Source organism: Neltuma alba, unplaced genomic scaffold, assembly GCF_004799145.2.
Source record: "Neltuma alba isolate B1F8T4 unplaced genomic scaffold, ASM479914v2 tig00011780_pilon, whole genome shotgun sequence".
NCBI classification, from domain to species: Eukaryota; Viridiplantae; Streptophyta; class Magnoliopsida; order Fabales; family Fabaceae; genus Neltuma; species Neltuma alba.
In genome coordinates, this window is record NW_021636403.1 from 18,379 (window position 1) to 33,819 (window position 15,441).

A 15,441-nucleotide genomic window follows, 5' to 3' on the forward strand; every position below is an offset into this window, starting at 1 on the left:
CACAATTTCAAGCAATTCCCTCACAGGAAGTGATAACCCTACTAGATGATGGCATGGTAGATCATGAAACGACTTATTATGCAACATGTAAAGATCTATGTTTGCCAGGCAGCTACTGATTTTGCTCCTGTCAGTTTGCGATGTAATGTTAGATTAAAACGACGAAGAGTTGTTCAGTCCCAAAAAACAAAAAAACACGAAAAGGTATAATGTGTGTAAAAGAAATATTGGCCCTCCATACACATTTAAGTTCTTTTTTTTTTTTTGGAAAAGTTTATCTTCTTGCTGCTTCTGCCACTACTACTATATGATTTAATATTTCTTACATTTATTAATTTTCTTCTCAAACTGTTCTTATCAATACTTTTTCAACAATAATTAAAGGCAACAATACTTCAAATGCACTCATATATTTTATAAAGTAACCAATGCTTGGTATTGCAGAGAAATTCATTATTAATAGTACGCAAGGGGAAATTCTACTGTTGTTTATTTTTTAAAAAAATAATAAAATAAAATGTTTTCACGTTTGTACCATTCAAAGTGATTAGAACTTTTTCACAGAAAAAAAAGCCCAATGGCTAGAGTATCTCAGGAGTGGTGTTTGTTTTTGTTCTTTGTTTTCTTATTCTCAAAATAATTTTATAAAATTGTTTTTAAGGATAAGTTTTGAAAACAAAAAACAAAAAAATTTTGTTTGGAAAATAATTTTTAAAAAATCACATTTGAAAAAAATATATACAAAATTACATTTTGACAAGTGATAGTTATCACCGGTAGTAATAAGTATTAGGTAGTAAAAAAGAAGAGAATAAGATTTATCCAATTTTTCAAAACAAAAAAATAAAAAACACAAAAACAAAAACAAGAAAACATGTAAAATTTATTTTGGTTTTTTAGTTTTTAAAAACATATTATTTTTTTTTAAAACAATCAACTAAAAACAAATTGTCAAACAAGTTTTTTTGTTTTTTTTTTTAAAAACAAAAAACTGTTTTCAAAAAAGAAACCAAACAAGTCCTTAATCTCCCTGTTTTTTCATACTAGGAAAACATAAGTTTCTTTTTGTATTTTATCCAATCAAATGAGTTCGCTTAATAATAAAAGGCTAAGCTATACTTTTAGTACCTTATCTTTACACAAGGTTTCATTTTAGTCTCTTAATTTTAAAAAATAAACTTTTAGTTTTTTAATCCTACAATCATTAACAAAAAATGATGATATTAAGTTTTTTAATACTGATAAAATATTACTAAATACTAACATATTTAGTTTAATTTTCAAAATAATCATGATTGTTATAAAAAATTATCATTTAAGACTAATAATTTTAGGGTTAAAGGATTAAAAGTATACTTTTTAAAGTTAATGGACTAAATTAAAATTTTACATAAAGTTAAATGACTAAATATACACTTTAGTTATGAAAAAATAAATTCTTATTTGAAAAAACTAAGAAAGAAAACAATAAAAAACTTCAATCCTACTCATTAATAACATTTCTAGGGAGAGCAATTGGCGTCTTAGCGAAGAAACAAGCTTTTAGTGAAGATCCGCTTTTTGAGCAAAAACTTATGAACAGTAAAAAAACCAAAATATTATACCATAGAAATTTTTATCAGGATAGTGATAATAACTATAAGATCCTAATCTACTTTGTTTATCAAATTTGTAATTTATTATCTATAATACTCTTATTAATAACATATATCAAGAGAATTTTCATTCGAAGATAGTCATAATTAAAAATATATTTTACGAAAATTAACTCATTTTTATTATAAATAATTTTTTTAAATAATTTTTTTAAATTTATTGAAAGTTAATGTTGATAGTTAACTGAAGATATTTTTTTAACTTTGCTCCCCGCCTCACGCTACCCCCCCCAACTCGAGTCAACTTCACGCGGCCCCGCTGCCTCCTTTCTTCGGCTTTTCCAGTTCGTATGTACGCGTTATTGATTATATATATACTCTTTCGGTCCTTAATGTAAAACCTATTTAATTAATTTGATTAGATTAAAGAGGTTAAGTAAGTTAGTTAATTATAAGAAAAGTGATACATTTCTCCTAAAACACCATAATCATCTTTCTTAATACCCCCTCTCTCTCTTTTACTTGATTATGGTTGATGGAGTATTCATAAGGGTAATTTAGAGAAAATTGATAAATATGAGAAATGAGTCTTATATTTAGAACCAAAACCAACTCAAAAATTGGGTTCTATATTAAGGACCGGATGAGTATATATATATATATATTCAATCTAAAAAGTGTTACCTTACATACTTGTAGAGTTAAATCAAAATAATTATTTTGTAAATAATTAATTATAATCATACATTATATTTTTTAATAAAAATTTAATGCGGCACTTAATTAAATAAATATTATATATATTTATTTATAATAATAATCGTCATTCGTCAGTATGTAGTTGTGTATTTAAATAAGAATGAGGAGAATACCTTATTAATATCAAAATCCAGTTTAAATAAAGATGAAGAAAAATAAAACCTTATCATCATATATTTTGTTTTATAATTAGTTATTTATGTGAACATGTTATAGATTTGAAGGTGGGATAATTTATACTCCTCCAGTCCTAAATATAATACAAAATAGGTCTTATATTTAGGACCAGAGAGACTATTCTAAAATGAGATATCTTCTCTATTCTATGGAGCTACGTAAAAATGCCAACTTTATTAAATGGGAAGAAAACAAATATGTAATTCATACTTCACGTAAACATGTTCAAATCTCTTGCTAAAACGTAATAATTGCTGTATATTTATTTTAATAATACCAAAATAAAATATTACTGTATAACATCAGCAAGAGGAGCTTGTCTTAGTTTATGAGGGGCGAAAATTAGGAGTTAAAATCCAGTTTTACATGCTCTTTGTTATACTTAATTGATTGCAGAAAATTTTGAGTCAACAGGCAATTAATTTTTCTTATTCCTACTTACTCAGGCAATTGTTGTTACTAGATATTCTTTCCCTTTTATCTTTACATTGTAGGTGAGAATGAATTTTAGGCTTTTAAATAAGCTTAAAAGATTATATATGAATTTGGAGAGATAAGCTTTTAATCATATTCAAAAACCTGTATTTTAAGCACACCATTAAAATAGCTTCAGACTGTATTACCAAAAAAAAAAAAAAGCTTCAGACCGTGTCTAGCTTTTTGAAGGTTTTCTCACAGTCTTTGGGATTGTTGCTAGTTAAGAGGACATGGTAATACTCAGAATTATTGAATTCCAAATCAGAGAATGAAGAAGTAGAAGACGACATTATGGTCAATTGGAGCCAAGAGAAACGTTTATTATCTGTGCACTGATGGATAGCATGAAAGCGGAATAAACAGCGTACCGTTTCGGCTATCTGGGCAATTTCCTTGAAATTTCAACTAAAGACTTGAGAGGCCAAAATGACGCGTCAAATTTCTTTCCTCTCTCCGCGTGAATGAGAAGAAAAAGAGCCACATATTTTGGTACGCCCTACTTGATAAGAGATGGGGCCTACTTTATAAGCACCTGTCAGGTGGTAGCTGGCTACAACCATCTCATCTTCAATTCCATTAAAGCATGTACTCTGCTTCATAGATAAGAAGCAGACCTTGCTCTTTTCAATAAATGTATGCTAATTTCAATATATTCTTTGTTTTTTCCTCTCATCTAATATTTTTGTTAAAATTATTCTCCTTAATTTCACAATGTTTTCTGCTTTATCTCCCACGTGTGATATCTTCATTAAAATAAAAAACACCCACAATCTTTAATATAAAAACTAGTTTAATATTTAATTTTATTTTAAATATAAGATTTTAATTTATTTTATCTTTTATATTTATTTATTTTTTAAGATAGTCTTTGTATCAATTGTAGATATTAAAGGTTTATCAAATTTTAATTCTGATTAATAGATAAGAGTAAGAAATTATAAATAATTAATTTAACTAATTTTTAAATATTTTTAAATTAGCCAACTAGTTTAAGTATTAGAGAAAGCAAGGCATATAACATGCGCATGATAATGACAAATAAGTAATATCCATTTCCATCTTGTTTGTCAGATAAAAGGGTTCACTCATTTGTGTCTCTCAATTTTTTAAATCTGCTTTGATTTTTAGTGTCCATCTTAAAATTTTAGATTTTCCGACAATTTTTATGCATTAATATTTTATTAAACATCCTAATAATAAATATATGATTAAGTATGAGTTTATAACTAAGATTTATCAATCCATAGATGAAAGAAATCCAGGACTCAAAAATTAAAGTTCATAATTATTACTTTTTTATTTTTGAATATATTATTGTAGCATTAATCTAATTAGCTTGTCAATTGCTGGCTCTAGCCAGATTATTATCTCCTGGTATTATCAGTAAATTTGCTTGCGCACGGAGCTGGGCAAATAATTATAAAAAATAAAAAAAACTAGGCATTCATTTTTATGATTAGGTAAGGTGGCATCTTAGTCTCGGTGGCTTTTATTTATTTATTTCTTTTTGAGCAAATTCTCTTATTTATTAACTTATTAATATTAATTCAAGATGAATTTAACAAACATATCAACGAAGATTAATACTATTTCAGAATCACTTGAAAAAATATTTGCATAAAAGTTGAGACGAAGCTCTTTTCATATATTTAGTTAATATTTGAAAACACCGCAAAAACTATTTTTCAAAAATGCTTTCACACAAGTTAGAGATAAAACTCTTCTTATATACTTATTTCGTATACCATAAAATTACTTTTAAAAATATGATTTAGTTTCCACCCAAATATTTTTTTATTTCGTATATGATAAAATTACTTTTAAAACTATGACTTTATTTCTATCCAAACAGGTTGTAATTTTGTTATGATTCTGTTTCAATTGGCTTATGAAATAAGCTTCGCTTCTTTATATAGTATATGGGCAGAGTAGATGATTTTTCATATTGAAAAAAATTAATTTTTTATTCCATTCCTTTTTCTAATTCATTGCATTTCACAAATCCAAATAGAGGTTCAAAATGATGCTCTCTTATACTTAATTTAACAAACCTAGATAAATTAGAAAAGCTAAATAAATTATTAAATTCTAACAAAACTGACATGATGTTTCTGAGAAGCCCTTATATGATGTTATAGTATATATCAATTTGCAAGTTAAAAATAAATTAGTTTGAAAAAAAATTAAAAAAATATGAGAGATAAAATGAACCCATCGATTAACTCCTATTAATATATTTAAAATCAAAGGAATATAATCGTTCACCATCAATGCGATGCCGACCCTTTTGTAAAATTTAATGTTAGGCCAATTGATTAATTTCATACAATAACACGTGTTACATTATGAAACATTTGTAAAAGATTTTTATGATAAAGACAAGGGGAGCTATCATCTTCTGAAAGGGGGGGGGGACAACCGAGGCACGTCTTTGCCTGGAGTATGTGAATTGAAATTGTGGCTAGAATACACATGACCAGCTTTAAAATTGTTGTTTTGGAAAAAAAAAAGTTGAAAAAATGGGACGTAAGAGAACTTTCACACAGACTGTTTTTATAGGTTGCAGTATAAAATCCGGGCATGGATGTCAGCACTGCACCACAAGGATTATAGGCATAAAGACGAGATGGCCAACGTGTTTAGTAAAAGAAATTATGATAGTATTATTTATTTGGACTTTAAATATTAAAATATGTGAACTTCAGCTTGAAAAGTTGTGCTCTGTTAAATTTAGTTTTTTTTTTTAAAGAAAATTAATCAGTCTTTAATATTGCACCGTATCTTGGAAACTCAGGCTGAGTCATTTATATTTTACTTCCATTGTGGCCAAGCATTTCTTTCCCTCTTTGAGCTATACTACTATATGTTTTTTATTTCATACAATTAAATTAAATATATGCACATGTTAATATTATATTTGAGAATTCATACAAACCTAGTGTATATCTGAGTTATTGAAGCACTCAACCCTTTTTTCCTTTTTCTTGTTGTTTAGTTTGTTTAAAAATTTTAAAAATATGGCTTGAGAGACTTTTACCACACATGTATATCTTCATGTCTGTATTCCCTAGTCAAGACTCAAGAGGCAAGAACTTAGCACATCCGTTTATAATACGCCCCAGCTAGTTCCGTGGGGAATGGTGGAATCGATTTCAAGGCTATATATGAAAGAATCAGATTATACAAAGGACTAGATTTGGGGACACCAAATAGCCCAAAATCTGGATTCTAATTCAATTTTCATTTTTCTAGTTTCCACTCCCATGTACCAAACACAGCATTACTAATTCATCGACCAAGTTGCACAAACTTGATGTTTCCTTTTCAGTAAATATAATTTTTAATCCTTTAAATTTGTCTTTATTTAGGTTTTAGTTCTTCAAATTCAAAATATAAGTTTTGGTCCCTCAAATTTTGTTTCATTTAAAACATTAGTTCCTATAATTTAATAAAAATCAAAATCATTTTTCTCTTTTGGAGACCAAAAACTATTATTTGAAACTTGAGGGACCAAAACTAAAATGAGGACAAACTAAAAATTATATTAATCCTTTCTTTAATTTATAACTTTTTTTGGCAAAATCCTAAATTTATAATAGATTATAGAAGGGTTTGAAACTAAGCACCTAAAATGTAAATGAGTTTTAAGACAATTTTGAAAAATTTCGGTGAAAATACTTAAGGAAATTAACTTTGTGGATTTAAAATTTTTATTACTACTTCCAGTTCTTAATATGAGATCTTATTTAACTTTTATTTTGATCCTAAATATAAGATTCCAATCTATTTTGTTTCTTATATTTATTCTTTTTTTAAGATAATTTTTGTAATAACGATAGTTCTAACTAATACACCTGACTAGTAAGGATATATTGAAAAGACAACACTTATTTGTTACAAAAATTTAATTAATTTTATTAATCTATTTAAATTAGTCAATTAACTCTTATATTAAAACTTAGAAGTAATACTTTATTAGTGTAAACGTGCTTTAAAAACTATTTTTATCATTACGCGTCACTAATTCGCCACGCACGCCCTTTTGTCCCAAAACGTCATTTCCCCTCGTCCTTCCATCGCCTCCTGCTCTTTTTTTATTTCTTGGGTGTTTGGATACCCCAATAATCACTTTTCAGAAGTATTTTTTTTCGTAAATTAAGATAAATTTTTTTACATATTTATTTTGTATATCGTAAAAGTACTTCTAAAACTATGGTTTTTTATCTTACCCAAACACCCCCTTCCTCTCCTTTGTACCCGCGCACCTGTCTCCTTTTTCAACCTCGCAAGACTTTATTAAAAAGACAAAGCTTTACTTTCCTGGCCGCGTCGCTACTTTCTCTGAGCCTTCATCATTTCAGAGATTTCTGGAGAAAATTCTGAAGGGGTGAGATTTAGAAGCAGCCAAAGGCTTTCATGTCTCTTTCTTCTTCCTCCGGTCACTCTGGTAAATAAGTTAATCCCTCATCCTTCCCGGCTTGATACACAGGTAGCTTCCGCTCTAAACTCCTGCTTTCATCTTTATGTTTGATTTGCATCATTTGTTCTTCAGTCTTTTTTAGATTATGCTGTTTTAATTTCAACGCATGCATTTCTTTAGGGAGAAAGAGAAGAAGACACATATAACCAATTATTCTGAGAATTGATCGAGGAATTGCTGATTTCTCTATGACATTAGTTTTTTTTTTTTTGGTAAGATGTAAATTTGAGTGCGGTAGTTTTTATTTTAGAGCGTTAAGCATTTAAAAGTTTTTTCTTATATAAATTTACTTATGAAATTTAAAATCGTATCAATTTTGTGTTTATTATTAAAAGACTATCGAATGATACTGATTATTCATATTTTTATCATAAAAGTTAATGTTGTTATAATTTAACAAGGGAAAACAGTGACGTCCTCTTTTCAATTTTTAAAATTAAGTAAAAGAACATAAAAAAGTAACAAATTATTGAAATATCTATTTTGAAAATAATTGATGTTTGCAGGCCTAAAGATCAAGAATGGACCGTACAGATGAAAGCCACTACCAGTACCACCAGGGACCTTTTCGGGGAAAAAAACAAAAAAGACAAGCATTCTGGACCAGCGCAGCAGGGGCAGGTGCTGGGCTGCACGTGCCGCAGCTCGTGCTGCAGATGAGGCTTCAGTCGGCGCTTCGGCAGGTGTCGCGGCCGAGGCCGCAGCCGCTACCGATGCCGCCTTTGAGGAATCCGCCACGGCCGTTAAGTAGGTAGTGCTTTTATCTTCCCTCCAATAAATAAATTAATAAGGTTAAAGTATATTTTTAGTTTTTTAAATTTTAAATAAGATTTCAGTTTGATTTTTAATTTTAAAAAGTATATATTTAGTTTTTTAAATTTAAGACCGTTAGCAAAAAGTGATGATATTGATATCTTGAAGATTAATAAAACATTCTCAAATACTAACATATTAAGTTTAATTTTCAAAGTAATCTTGAATTACAAAAACTCATTATTTAAAATTAACAATTATATGATTAAAAAACTAAAAAAATATTTTTTAAAGATAGATGATCAAATGTATACTTTAGTTCATTAATAAACATTCACATCTAAAATGTTGTCATTATTCTTTTAATTTTTATTTGCAAAAGTGATACTTTTTTAGAGAAAAAAATTATTCCAAGATCCAAATTTATTATTTTTAAAAACCTTAATGATAAATACTTACACTTATTTAATTCATTCTGTTTAAATGATAAATATTGTTCAAGTTATTAATTTACGTTTCTATTTTGCCAACAACCTATAAATTTACGTTATCTTAACTCCTAACATAAATTTGATACATAAATTTATGCAAATAGTGATGTGGGAATTAGTGAAAATAATTAATTTTTGAATTTAATTTAGGAAATAATTTTCCTTTTCTTCTCTTAATATCAATTAATGATTTCAAATGAATGTAATAAACATATAAATTAAAATGAATATGTAGTTTAAGAATTTAAATTTAAGCTTGTTTAATAACAATATACTAACTTGAAAAAACAATACTCAATTATAACTTAGTTTTTAAACTAAATTAAAATTTTACATAAAATTAAAGAACTAGCACTTACTTCTTGGGTAGGAAAAAACAAACCGAATTGTAACTGATAACAAAACCGAACCGAATGCATTTTTGATTTTTTTGTTTTGATTATTTTGATGTTCGGTTATTGGTCAGTTAATGAAAAAAATTTCAGTTTGAAACCAAAAAACTAAAATTTATAAGTATATATAATATTTTTTGTCAATATATAATATTATATATACGTACATATATATATATATGGGTGCCTATAGATGTATATTTATATGTTTCTACATCAAACAGGAAACTAGGTAAGTGATATCCTTGGAGGCCCAAGTATATATCTAAACCTAACCCAATATATCTTAAACTCTAGAAACTAAAGTAAGATTACTTTCAGTTTTTAAAAACATAGTATTGTTTTTTTGAAAACAATCAACTAAAAACAAATTGTCAAACAAGTTTTTTTTTAAAACAAAAAATTGTTTTCAAAAAAAGAAACTAAACAAATCCTTAATCTCACTGTTTTTTCATACTAGGAAAATATAAGTTTCTTTTTGTATTTTATCCAATCAAATGAGTTCACTTAATAAAAAAGCGCTAAACTATACTTTTAGTATTTTATCTTTATATAAAGTTTCATTTTATTCTCTTAATTTTAAAAAATAAGCTTTTTTAATCTTACAATCATTAACAAAAAATGATGATATTGAGCTTTTTAATGCTGATAAAATATTATCAAACACTAATATATTAAGTTTAATTTTCAAAGTAATCATGATTGTCATAAAAAATTATCATTTAAGACTAACAATTTTATGGTTAAATGACTAAAAGTATATTTTTTAAAGTTAAGAGACTAAACTGAAACCTTATATAAAGTTAAAAAACCAAATGTATACTTTATTCATGAAAAAATAAATTCTTATATGAAAAAACTAAGAAAGAAAACAATAAAAAACTTCAATCCTACTCATTAATAACCTTTCTAGGGAGAGCAATTAGCGTCTTAGCGAAGAAACAAGCTAGTGAAGATCCGCTTTTTGAGCAAAAACTTATAAACAGTTAAAAAAAAACCAAAATATTATACCATGAAAATTTTTATCAGGACAGTGATAATAACTATAAAATCCTAATCTATTTTGGCTATCAAATTTATAATTTATTATTTATAACGTTCTTATTAATAACATATATCAAGAGAATTTTCATTCAGTAGTAGTCATAATTAAAAAGATATTTGACAAAAATTAACTCATTTTTATTATAAATAATTAATTTAAATAATTTTTTTAATTTATTGAAAGTTAATATTGAAAGTTAACAATTTATTGAAAGTTAACTGAAGATATTTTTTTTAACTTTGTTCCCCTCCTCACGCTACCCCCTCCCCTCTAGTCAACTTCACGCAGGCCCCCTGCCTGGCTGCCTTCTTTCCTTGGCTTTTCCAGTTCGTATGTGTGCGTTATTGATTATATATATATATATATATATATATATATATATATTCAATCTAAAAACTGTTACCTTATATATTTATAGAGTTAAATCAAAATAATTATTTTCTAAATAATTAATTATAATCATACATTATTTTTTAATAAAAATTTAATGCGGTAGTTAATTAAATAAATATTATATATATTAATTTATTTATAATAATAATCGTCAGTATGTATTTGTGTATTTAAATAAGAATAAGGAGAATACCTTATTAATATCAATATCCAGTTTAAATAAAGACGAAGAAAAAAAAACCTTATCATCATATATTTTGTTTTATAATTAGTTATTTATGTGAACATGTTATAGATTTGAAGGTGGGATAATTTATACTAATCCGGTTTTAAATATAAAACCCATTTTATAGTGTAAATTACACTACAAAATGGGTTTTATATTTAGAATCGGAGGGAGTATTCTAAAATGAGATATCTTCTCTATTCCATGGAGCTACGTAAAAATGCCAACTTTACTAAATGGGAAGAAAACAAATATGTAATTCATACTTCACATAAACATGTTCAAATCTCTTGCTAAAACGTAATAATTGCCGTATATTTATTTTAATAATACCAAAATGAAATATTATAACATCAGTAAGAGGAGCTTGTCTTAGTTTATGAGGGGCAAAAATTAAAAGGTAAAATCCAGTTTTAATGCTTTTTGTTATACTAAGGGGGTGTTTGGCAAAACCAAAACCTAAGTTTCAGAATCACTTTTCCGCAAAACGAGGTAACCTCCTCCACATATTTACTTCGTAATCCGTAAAAGCACTTCTGAAACCATGGTTTGGTTTCTATCCAAACACCCCCTAAATTGATTGCAGAAAATTTTTTGAGTCAACAGGCAATTGATTTTTCTTACTCCTACTTACTCAAGCAATTGTCGATACTAGATATTCCTTCCCCCTTATCTTTTATGTTGTAGGTGAGAATGAATTTTAGGTTTTTAAAACATAAAGTAAGCTTTTAAATAAGCTTAAAAGATTATATATGAATTTGGAGAGATAAGCTTTTAATCATATTCAAAAACCTGTATTTTAAGCACGCCATTAAAATAGCTTCAGACTGTGTCTAGCTTTTTGAAGGTTTTCTCACAGTCTTTGGGATTGCTGCTAGTTAAGAGGACGTGGTAGTACTCAGAATTATTGAATTCCAAATCAGAGAATGAAGAAGTAGGAGACGACATTATGGTCAATTGGAGCCAAGAGAAACGTTTATTATCTGTGCACTGATGGATAGCATAAAAGCGGAATAAACGGCGTACCGTTTCGGCTATCCGGGCAATTTCCTTGAAATTCCAACTAAAGACTTGAGAGGCCACAATGAAGCGTCAAATTTCTTTCCTCTTTCCGCGTGAATGAGGAGAAAAAGCAAGGAACAAAAAACCGGACCGGAGATTAAACCGGTCGAGACATTGGGTCAATGGTTATTGGTCGGACCGTGGTCGGACCGTGGTCAAACCGTTCATATTAAAATAATACAATTTAACTCTATTAAAATAAAACAAAATTTATAAATAATAATCATCCAAAAAATATAAGAAAGCACGAGTGTTAGGACACCAAAATTCAAATCATCTAAGCCAAGCACTGGGAGATCACACACGTCGGAAATCAAGCAATCAATCATATCATTCTAACACTTTTAAAAAAGTTTAAATGGAACAGCGCTATGTCATAGTCACTTATAGGCTACAGCTACTAGCCTGCTACGCATTTAAATTATTCACAGGAAATAGGAAGTATGGGCTTGGATTTTAAATTAACCGTTGTGGTTTCCCATGTTCCAGCAATTTTTTTGATGTCATTATTTTTTCTTTTCTCAATGTGCAACAGTGAGCAGACTGACGGTATGGTATTGTTCTATCATCTCAATCACTTTCCAGTTTCTTCCTTCAACCGCTCTTTTACTTCTCTTCTTTACTCTCTTCGTCCTTCTCCATTTTTCACTTGTCTAGACAAGGAAAGAAAATAATGGAGCTTAGGGAGCAACAACTCGAGCATGGCCTTACCAGAAAAGAGCAACAGTAATGAAATGAGAAGTGGCTGAAGCTGAGAGCAATAGCGACGCAGGCAAGAAGAGAAGAGGAGTTAGAGTGACGACTTTCCAGAAAGAGGACAGCGATGGAGTTTTTCTGTTAAGGGATCTGGTAAGGGAAGGGAAAAAAAAAAAGAAAACCGGTGACCCACCGACACAACGGTTTTTCCGGTTTTCACCGGTTTTTTCCGGTCCGTTCCGGTTCGATTTGAATCCGGTTCCTTCTTCAAACCAGACCGGACTGGAAGCCGGTTCACCGGTTTTCCGGTTGAACCGGCCGGTCCGGTCCGGTTTTTTTTTCATTGAGAAAAAGAGGCACATATTTTGGTATGCCCTACTTGATAAGAGGTGGGGCCTACTTTATGAGCACCTGTCAGGCTACAACCATCTCATCATCAATTCCATAAAAGCATGCACTCCCCTTCACAGATAAGAAGCAGACCTTACTCTTTTCAATAAATGTATGATAATTTCAATATATTCTTTATTATTTCCCTCATCTAATATTTTTGTTTAAAATTATTCTTCTTAATTTCATAATGTTTTCTGCTTTATCTCCCACGTTTGACACCTTCATTAAAATAAAAAACACCTCCAATCTTTAATATAAAAACTAGTTTAACATTTAATTTTATTTTAAGTATAAGATCTTAATCTATTTTATCTCTTATATTTATCTATTTTTTAAGATAGTTTTTGTATCAGTTGTAAATATTAAAGGTTTAAACAAATTTTAGTTTTAGCTAATATACAAAATTAACAAATTATAAATAACTAATTTAACTAATTTTTTAATATTCTCAAATTTTTTTAATATTTTTAAATTAATCAACTAGTTCAAGTATTGGAGAAAGCAAGTCACGTAACACCTGCATAGTAATGACAAATAAGTAATGTCATTTGCTATCTTGTGTGCCGTGTAAAAGGGTTTACTCATTTGAAGCCTTCATCTAAATCATTTTTTCTTTTTAGGGACAAAAAACTATAATTTGAAATTTGAAGGATCAAAATCAAAATGAGAATAAATTAAAAATTATATTAATTTTTTCCTTAATTTATAATCTTTTTGGCAAAATCCTAAATTTATAATGGATTATAGAAGGGTTTGAAACCATGCTCCTAAAATGGAAATGAGTTATAAGAAAAATTTGAAAAAATTCAGTAAGCATATTTAAGCAAATTAACCTTTTGGATTAAAAATCTTTATTACTTTATTAGTGTGAACTGTATTTTAAAACTATTTTTATCATTACACGTCACTGATTCGCCACGCGCGTCCTTTGGTCCCAAAACGTCATTTCCCCTCGTCCTGCCATCGCCTCCTCTATTTCCTTCCTTTATTACCAGTGCACTTGTCTCCTTTTTCAACCTCGCAAGACTTTATTAAAAAGAAAAGGCTTTACTTTCCTGGTCTTATCGCTACTTTCTCTAAGCCTTCATCATTTCAGACATTTTTGGAGAAAATTCTGAAGGGGTGAGATTTAGAAGCAGCCAAAGCCTCTCATATCTCTTTCTTCTTCCTCCGATCATTGTGGTAATCTCTCATCCTTCCCAGCTTGATACACAGGTAGCTTCCGCCCTAATATCTTGCTTTCATCTTTATGTTTGATTTGCATCATTTGTTCTTCTGTCTTTTTTAGATTATGCTGTTTTAATTTCAACGCATGCATTTCTTTAGGGAGAAAGAGAAGAAGACACGTATAACCAATTATTCTGAGAATTGATCGAGGAATTGCTGATTTCTCTATGACATTAGGTTTTTTTTTTGGTAAGATGTAAATTTGAGTGCGGTAGTTTTTATTTTAGAGCGTTAAGCATTTAAAAGTTTTTTCTTATATAAATTTACTTATGAAATTTAAAATCGTATCAATTTTGTGTTTATTATTAAAAGACTATCATTTACTGTTAAAATAGTGACACTAATTATTCATATTTTTATTATAAAAGTTAATGTTGTTATGATTTTAAATTTTTAGAACAAATTTATACTAAAAAATTTTCAGTCCTAAGCGAAAATATTGGAAACGAATTTACACTTTAACTATTTTTTTTAACAAGGCAAAACAGTGATGTCCTCTTTTCAAATTTTTAAAATTAAGTAAAAGAACATAAAAAAAAAGAAATTATTAAAATATCTATTTTGAAAATAATTGATGTTCGCAGGCCTAAAGATCAAGAATGGACCGTACGCACAAAGGCAGCTCCACCTTCAATCGTAAGTTCCAACAGGGACGATTATGGCTGAGGCAGCTGCTGCAGCCGCAACCGTTATCGAGGCCGCAGCCGCAGCCGCGGTCACCGCCGCCGCCGCCGCAGTCACAGCCGCTGCGGCGGTCACCGCCGCCGCAGCCGCAGCCGCCGCCGCAGTCACAGTCGCAGCAGCTACCGCCGCAGTGGTTAGGGCCGGTGGACGGGACGCCCCCGACGCCATTGCTGCCGCCGACGCCGCCAGTGAAGCTGCAGCCGCTGCTGAATAGGTAGTGCTTCTATCTTCCCTCCAATAAATAAATTAATAAGATTAAAGTATATTTTTAGTTTTTTAAATTTTAAATAAGATTTCAGCTTGATTTTTTAATTTTAAAAAGTATATATTTAATTTTTTAAACTTATTAACAAAAAGTGATGATATTAATATCTTGAAGATTGATAAAATATTTTCAAATACTAACATATTGAGTTTAATTTTTAAAGTAATTTTAAATTATAAAAACTCATCATTTAAAACGATTAAAAAACTAAAAATATATTTTTTTAAAGATAGATAATCAAATGTATATTTTAGTCCATTAATAAACATTTACACCTAAAACGTTGTCATTATTCTTTTAATTTTTATTTGCAAAAACAATACTTT